Genomic DNA, 8,367 nt, shown 5'->3' on the forward strand with positions numbered 1-8,367 from the left:
AGGCAGGGCGTGGTGGCTCATGCCTGTAATCCTGGCACTCTGGGAGGCTGAGGCAGGAGGATTGCTTGAGGTCAGGAGTTCAAGACCAGCCCGAGCAAGAGCGAGACCCCGTCTCTACTAAAAATAGGAAGAAATTAGCTGGACAACTAAAAATATATAGGAAAAGTTAGCCGGGCATGGTGGTGCATACCTGTAGTCCCAGCTACAAGGGAGGCTGAGGCAGAAGGATTGCTTGAGCCCAGGAGTTTGAGGTTGCCGTGAGCTAAGGTGACACCACGACACTCTAGCCCGGGCAACAGAGTGAGACTGTCAAAAAAAAGAAAAGAAAAGAAAATTAAAGAAAAGAAAAAGGTAGTTAGAACAATAGAGTCTTCTACAAAATTTCGTCCCCACGAGGATTAGGTCCTCTCATAGAGGATGTTGAAAAGCCGATAGTTTACCAGGGGAGGAATAGAGACCCCCTGGGGGAGGGGGAAGGAGCTGCTGCTTCTCTTGAGCCCCAGGAGGCGATGGTAGAGAGAATGGCTCAGGATTCGGAGAATTTTACGGCAGGGGACCAGGGGACGCAGGCTCCTCCAGCAGAGCAGACAGCAGTGAAGGAGGAGCAGGTTCCAACCGATTAGAACCCACAGGAACGTGTAAGGGAGACAGTGCCGTTCGCCCCAGGCTCCATATAGTTAATACTGCAAGGGGCACAGAAACCACCCCCCTGCCCAAAATTGTTCTTAAAGAATGTCCCTACTTGCTCCCAGAGCTCTAAATCTAACATGCCCTCATCTGGGAGCCAGAGGCAATGCTGTCTTACTGCTCGTAAGAGTTGTTGTAAAGCTTTGGGTTCAATACCACACTGGGCAGCCTTTATAAGTTGTTGCGAAGTACATAGATAAATTCGCCCATCTTTTGTCAGGTGCTGCCCCATACTAGAAATCCCCTTCTGAACTACACACATCCTGGGTCCTTTTGTCAAAACAGCAGGCGGGACTATTCCTTACTGGGATGATTCCTCTCGTAGCCCAGACGACAAAAACACTCCCTGGATGCACAGATTTCTGAACCACATCGGGGTCGCCACTTGTAGCGGCTGCTTTTTGCTCCGGAGCTCCATAGTGAAGAAAATGAATAATCACTCCAAACACGCAGCATTAAGAGAGAGGAGAAGAAACCAAACTCTGAAAAAGAAAATGGCCTCCCCAGCTAAGGTCCTCCCAGTACTTATTTCCAAGGACACGTGCAAAGGGTTGGGACCATTTGTTAATTTCTTTAACAATTTCCATACAGGTCAGCTGTTTTCAGCTGACATTTGCACACAGCAAACAAGCAGCTTCAGGCAGGTGTTTTCACCTGACCCTTCATTCACCTGCTCACGTTCTTTCCATCCATCCATCCACCCATCCATCCTTTCTTCTAGGCCCAGCCCCCACAGGGAAATGCATGAGAGAAGGATTACAAAGTGATAAGAAAACTTTTGGGGTGATAGATATGTTATGTTCACTATCCCTGATTGTGGTGAAGGCTTCACAGGCATGTACATAGTTAAAATATATCAAATTGCACACTTTCAATATGTGTACTTTGCTGTATATTATTTATACCTCAAAAAAAGCTTTTTTAAAGAAAGGAAGGAAAGAATATAGAAGGTAGATTGGGAGGAAAATAGCCATATTTTCATCAAGAAACTCTACAAAGATAAAAAAAGAAACTTTAGTAAAAGTGGTTACAGGGCACGAGACTTTTAAAAATGGAATTACCTTTTCATGGTTTTTAAATTTTGAGCCATATGAATATATTATCTTTTCCGAAAAATAAATAATAAAAAATAGAAATGATTTCTAAGCCAAAAAGGGTAACTTGACTTAATATTTTTCCTGCTCAAGTCATAAATCCTCCCAAATTGAGACTCTTCTGAGCCTACACATTTCTCACTAGAGCAGCAACCCCCAGCTCTTTACTTTGCCCTCCTGGGTGACTGGTAGTGGGCAGAGACGGGGACTTCCTGTACATGGCTATAGACAGAGAGCAGTGTGTTTTGTTAGGCTATTTATATGCACATACATTTTCTTTGCCCTCAGAAAAGTCTGGGTAACATCTTAAAGTCACATCAAAAATGTAGAAAGCTCCAACAGAATTTGAGAGAATGTTCCAGATTCAAAGACCTGTATGGATTTGCCTCTATATTGTCCAATCAATTATCGGCTAACATGATCTCAATAATAAGATGCATAGAAAGAAATAACTCACGGTTTAAAAATTATTAGGAATTTTGCTTCAAAACTGAATAAAATTATAATGCAGTTATTTACACTAAACATATGAGGAAGGAAAATTCTAATATGGAGAGAAATCCAAACTCCCGATCAAGTATGGTGGCTAAAAACCCAAGGTACTCCAGCCAAAGTTAGGTTATAGGTTACCTCACTCTAGGTAACCCTTTACGATCTCCAGTGGGAAAGATTACCAATGTTCGTGTGGGCCCTGATGCTCTTAAATAATAGCAATCATTCTCGAAGGCTGTCATAGTCCTGGAATGTCTTCTTGCTTTTTTTTCCACGAGAGGATTAAAGATACTGGATCTGGCTTGTGAAGTCAATGTGGGAGGGTTTTTTAGTCTACCATTTCTCATCAGGAATCAATTCTCCCAGGTGATAAGAATCAGCCTTTAGCATAGAGGTTGATTTGCCCACTGGGAGTCATCTTGCAGTTTCATTATGAAACGGTTCTGCTGAACCAAGCTGCATAATGAATAAACCAGTCTATGGAAACCCTATAGGAAGTCTCTGGTTACCACCCATCTGGGGATTCCCATCTACCTTCAGCTTCCTTATTTAAATTTTGTGTTACCAACATAAAAACTTTATGCTCATTGAAGAGTTTAATAAAAATAACACAGGGACTATTTCTAAAAGTAGAGCTTTGGTGCAAGTTTCTGGAAAACCTGCATCAGAATGTTATCACTGCAAGCATTTTGAGTAAATAAGAACTCAGAAGGACTCTTTTAAATTTACTGAATTTGTCCAAGACTGAGATATTTCTTAGGATGTTGTGGCTTGGGGTGAAAATACTTTTATGACCTGTCCCAACAGCAAAAAACTGATAAACTAAGAAACCGTCAGCTGGGTCTCTGAGACCCCCTGAAACCCCGAGAGCCTCAACTCTTACTAAACTGATAAAAGATTGTTCTTCAAACCAACCTACAGGACTTCTTCGTTGCTTTCAGAGGACACAATTTATTCTGTTTTGAAAGTTTCCCCACCTCTATGGAGAAAATTTTATTTGATGCTGTTTTCACCTTTGTTAACAGCTACCCCCAATTCCACATCGTACCCAGGCCAATTCAATGAAGAAATCAGCCAAGGCTGAAGTTAGTTATGCCTTTAGAAAGCAATGATAGGCTAGAGAACACATAGCCTGCTGAACCCGTAAGGATGTTGAGGTGGACTCTGCCAGCAAAAGGAAGTCCACAGAAGGTTGCCAGATAGAGAACAAAATGATGTTTATATTTTTAAGTGTTCGCCTGGCTGTAGTGTGGAGATAAGATTGGAGAGTTGTGGGGAATCCAGAAGACAGGTGGAGAGAGAGGTTGGGGAAGGAAAGGATTAGTGTTGAGGCAGGGAAGTTTGTAGGTTTCAAGAGAGAGCTGTCAGCTAACTCCCATTTAATAGCTTGAAGCAAGAGAGGTCACTCCTTCAGAGTTGGGGGCAGTAAGAAGGACCTACAGAGTCTGACACCTTATGACAGACTGGAGAGGGAGGAGGGGTCCACGAGCAGCCCTCAGAAGTTTTAAGGCTCACAGGTTTGCTTCATGCATATCATGGAACAAAAGAATAACTGATTAACTATTAATGCCATTTATATCCTACTTCAGAAGGCTTACTGCATGTAAGTACATACTAGGCATTTTGGTATACTTGATCTCGTATTATCCTCCCAATAACCTTTCAGAGAAGGGTTATTATCACTTTACAATCGAAACATCTGGGTCTCAGAAAGGTTAAGAGACTTGACCAGGGTCAAGAAAATAAGAATTCTGTGTTCCGTGGCCAGGATCTCCCTTCAGAGCTCTTGCACAAGAGTTATCATTATTCACCTTCCTTAAACATTGCGCACCCAGAAGGACTTTTAATTTTTTTTAGAGAGACAGAAAGATAAGGGGCTTACAAGCAAGCACTTCACGAACATGAAGCAGCCTGGGAATCACTGAAATAAAAGTTCTTCAAGGAGTAAATTAACCAGCAAACCTAAGCGCTTAAACCCAACTCTACAAGGAAAAGATTTACGTTTTCAGTTCCTCAGATTGTTTCCTCGTAGTAACTCCCGCTTGTAGTTCACAGTTACAAATATTTTAAGTATTACCGGGAGTTTCGGATTACTTCACTGATTCGTGAACTAAACGAACACTGCTGGTCTCTCTCAGAGCCCCGGTCGTGAGACAAAAAAAGAAGCCCTGGGGCGCCTGCAGTGATTTTTGCTGCTTCTTTCTCCGAAGCTTGTTTTGAGGAGCAAAAAAGCTGCAAGCACGAGGCTCTCTGAAGACGTCTGTGAGTATACTCGGAAAAAGCGCCCGGAAGTCACCATTCCCGCAACTTTGAAGAGCCCTCAGCTTGCCCCCACATCCGGTGGTGCGGCGCCTTGGGCAGGGAGCCGGAAGAGCAGGACTAAGTGCAGGAAATGCGGAAGTGGCCCAGAGACAACATGGCGGCGACGGCGTCTCGTGCCCTAAACCCAGGCCGGAGTTACGGTGGCCCGTGGGGGCCCCTCAGCGTAAGATCAGAGAAGCACATTCCACGCCTGCTGCAGGTGTACCTTCAGTACAAACCTGAGTGGGCGCAGAGGTGGAACACTGGGGACCTCAAGAGAAGGGCGCCCCAGCTGGCCAGAGTCGGAATGAGACAGAAAAAACAATGCCATTCATTCATTCACTCACCCATTCATTCAATAAGGGGCACAACCTTCAGTGTTCCTGGAAGTAACCCTTTCAGCGATGCTTTAAGGAAATTTCTGCTTCCAGAGGGAGTCGGACTAAATGAGCGCGTCCGCCTAAGAGTTGCCAAGTGCTGAGCATAAGGCTCTGCTAAGTGCTCGGCAAAGATGCCAGCAAGGCATCTTACCTACAGTCTAGTGGTGTTGTGTAAGGGCCACTAGCAGACACAGCGGTTACAGGGGAGTACAATGCCTGCGGTGGGCAGATGAAGAGAGGATGGCCCCCGGGAACAAGGGGAGGCGGCCCCGCCCACATTATTTTTTATTGGGGTGTGGGGGCAGACACTGAGCCTAGCTGGGAGAGGGGGTCTGCGGTAGCCATGGAGCTGTAGTCCCTTCTCCCACTTCCCAATCCTGTGGTCTTCACCGGTATTAGGAGAGGTGGTCTTTCTTCACAAAATAGCAGTAAAGATTCCTGCCCACTGACCTCAGAGTGGGTCACAGACATCTCAATTATTTCATCGAAAGGGAGATACCTGGAGAGTTCTTTAAACTCAACAAATACTCACGAAAAAATCAGTAACATGCATTCCACTGTGGGGAAGATTTCACCCTATATTGGCTACTGGTTTAAAGTATACATGGCACACTCACAGGTGCCATAAGTGACTCCCAGTAGGCCATTCAATTATTCTTTTAAGCCAGATGCTTCTGAGTAACAGGGTATTATCAGTCTACTATTGCCACAATAAAGATGTGTACCAAAATGCCCCCAAAACTCAGAGGTCTAACACAATCATTTACGTTTCACTCCTGCATCAAAGGGCCAGCTGGTCTGTGCTGAGTTCAGTTGGGCTTGTTAGCACACTGCAGATTGGGTCCAGGTCTTCTGCATATGTCTCTCACCTTCCTTGGACCAGTGGGCCAGTTAGGGCATGTTCTTCCCATGGTGACGGTAGAAGCAAGAAAACAAGCTCAATTATACAAGCACATTATAAACCTTTGCTTGTATCACATCTGCTAATAGCCTGTGGTCAAAGAAAATCCACATGCTAAGCCCAAAATAAATGAAGCAGGGAAGTATATTCTTCCTGTGTAGGAGAGGGGAGCATATCCGAATATATTCAGTAATAAGCCCTGCTCTTATGTATGGTTTTGGCAAGAAAACCAAACAAAAAAACCCAATAATCTAACTTAACACAAAGCACTTGGTTAGACCACTGAATTCCATAGGTATGAGCTCACTGTCATACTTCCTTTACTGAAAATATGTTCCCTGGTTAGAGGTGAATGTACCATGGAGATGGATACATGATTCTGTAAATCCACAAATGTTGGTGTCGCAGGCAGAGAAGGCACATCAACACACGTGCACTGTGTGTCTAGATTTGGGAGGCACATTGCTGCCTTCTTCAGGAGTCCTATGTAATTTACCTGCCACCAAGTGGCCAGCTAGTCCTCTCAAAGAATGGTGTCCTCTTGGGTTCTCAAAGTTGACTTCTGAGTACCCTGTTGGGTACTCAACAGTGGCAGTGGCCAGTGAGATGTGATGAAAGACAGTCCGTGAGGTTGGACCCATGTATAGCCTCCAGCCTGTTACTATAGCCACTTCATATATGGGCTCTTTTAGCAAGAACTGGGGTGTTTTTGGGGAAAAGCCAACATCCACAGATTACAAAGACCTCCATACAGAATGCCTCCTTATGGATATTTACACAGGACAAGAAATCTTCACATTCTGTGCCCATTCAAAAGGGTCCATCTACATACTGCCCCACCAGATCTCCTGTACCTAATCTTTAATCTTGTTCCAAGTCCCTGGTTAACTGGCCAACCCTTGAGCCAGTGTCCTTCAGTCCCTTCAGGCCATCTCTCCTTACCTGAGATGTGGAAAACCAGTCATAGTGCTCAGAATTTTACCATCTGAGATAATTTCCCCTCACTGCTACCTTTTTAGAGCCATGCCCAAGTAAGGCTAGAATATAATAGCTGCTCACTTCTGGTATGTGCCAGCACATTATGCAGACGTCAGTACCAGGCCCATTTCTTCCATCCTGCACTAACCGGAAATAGAGAAATCCTGTGAGGTTATAGGTGTGGACTGAGGAAGGGGTAGAGATCTAAGTCGCCTTCTTCTGTAGCTTCCTGCTCAGGCCAGTCCTGTGTACATACTTTTTATTTCATAATGTAATGTTGCTGTGTACATCCAATTTTAAGAATCAGATAAAACAAAATTCATAAAGGGCAGTTCAGATGACAGTCCCGTGGTGCCATCTGGCAGAAGCTATGGCAAGAGGGTACAGCCAGCCTGCCACAAGGCAGCTGGGGGAGTAAGTACCCTTACCACTCCTCTCCCTCTGTTCTCCTGCAAATGTCCCCATTGGCTGCAGGCTGTGGTGGGCAGCCTCAAAGATGGTGCCACTGACCTCCATCTCCTGGTGTTAACTCCCTTGTTGTACCGGGGTTGGTCTATGTGACCAATAGAATATGCCAGAAATAATGAAATGTCACCTAACAAATTAGGTTATAAAAGGCGCTGCAGCTTCACTTTTGGTCACTGTGGTAGGCAGCTTTCTCAGACGGCCCTGTGATTCCCACCTCCTAGTATTTATGCCCTCGTGTATTACCTTCCTTTGAGTGTGGGCTGGACCATGTGACTCGTTTCTACTGAACTTAACATGTATGGTAAAAGCAATGGGATGTTACTTCTTATTTTACTTAATTATTATTATTTTTTGAGACAGTGTCTCATTCTGTCGGTCAGGCTGGGGTGCAGTGGTGCAATGGCAGCTCACTGCAGCCTTGAACTCGTGAGCTCAAGTGATCCTCCTGCCTCAGCCTCCAGAGTAGCTGGGACTACAGGCACATGCCACCAGGCTCAGCTAATTTTTAAATTTTTTGTAGAGATGAGGTCTCACTATGTTGCCCAGCCTGGTCTCGATCTCCTGGCCTCAAGTGATCCTCCCATCTTGGCCTTCCAAATGCTGGCATTATAGGTGTGAGCAACTGCACCTGGCCAGCGTGTTACTTCTGAGATTAGACAACAAGAGACTGTGACTTCTATCTTGCTTGCTTGTGCTGATGAAGCAGGCTGCCCTATGGAGAGGCCCATGTAGCAAGGAACTGAGGGAGAACTCTGGTCAATACCCACTTGAATGACTATGGGAGAGGAACCACCCTAGATGAGACTTAAGAATCTTCAATTAAGATGACTGCAGCCCCAGCTGACACTCTGATTGCAGCCTTTAGAAACATTCAGTGCCCAGATTCCTGGTCCACAGAAATATGTGCTAACAAATGTTTGAAGTTTGGGGGTAATTTATTATAAAACAAAAGGTAACTAATTCTCTCTCTCTCTGATCACTTGCTTTGGGGGAAGTCAGCTGCTGTGTCATTAGAAGACCTATGGGGAGCCCCACCTGGCGAGGAATTGAGGCCTTTCACCAACAG

Source organism: Eulemur rufifrons, chromosome 5, assembly GCF_041146395.1.
Source record: "Eulemur rufifrons isolate Redbay chromosome 5, OSU_ERuf_1, whole genome shotgun sequence".
In the NCBI taxonomy this organism is placed as follows: Eukaryota; Metazoa; Chordata; class Mammalia; order Primates; family Lemuridae; genus Eulemur; species Eulemur rufifrons.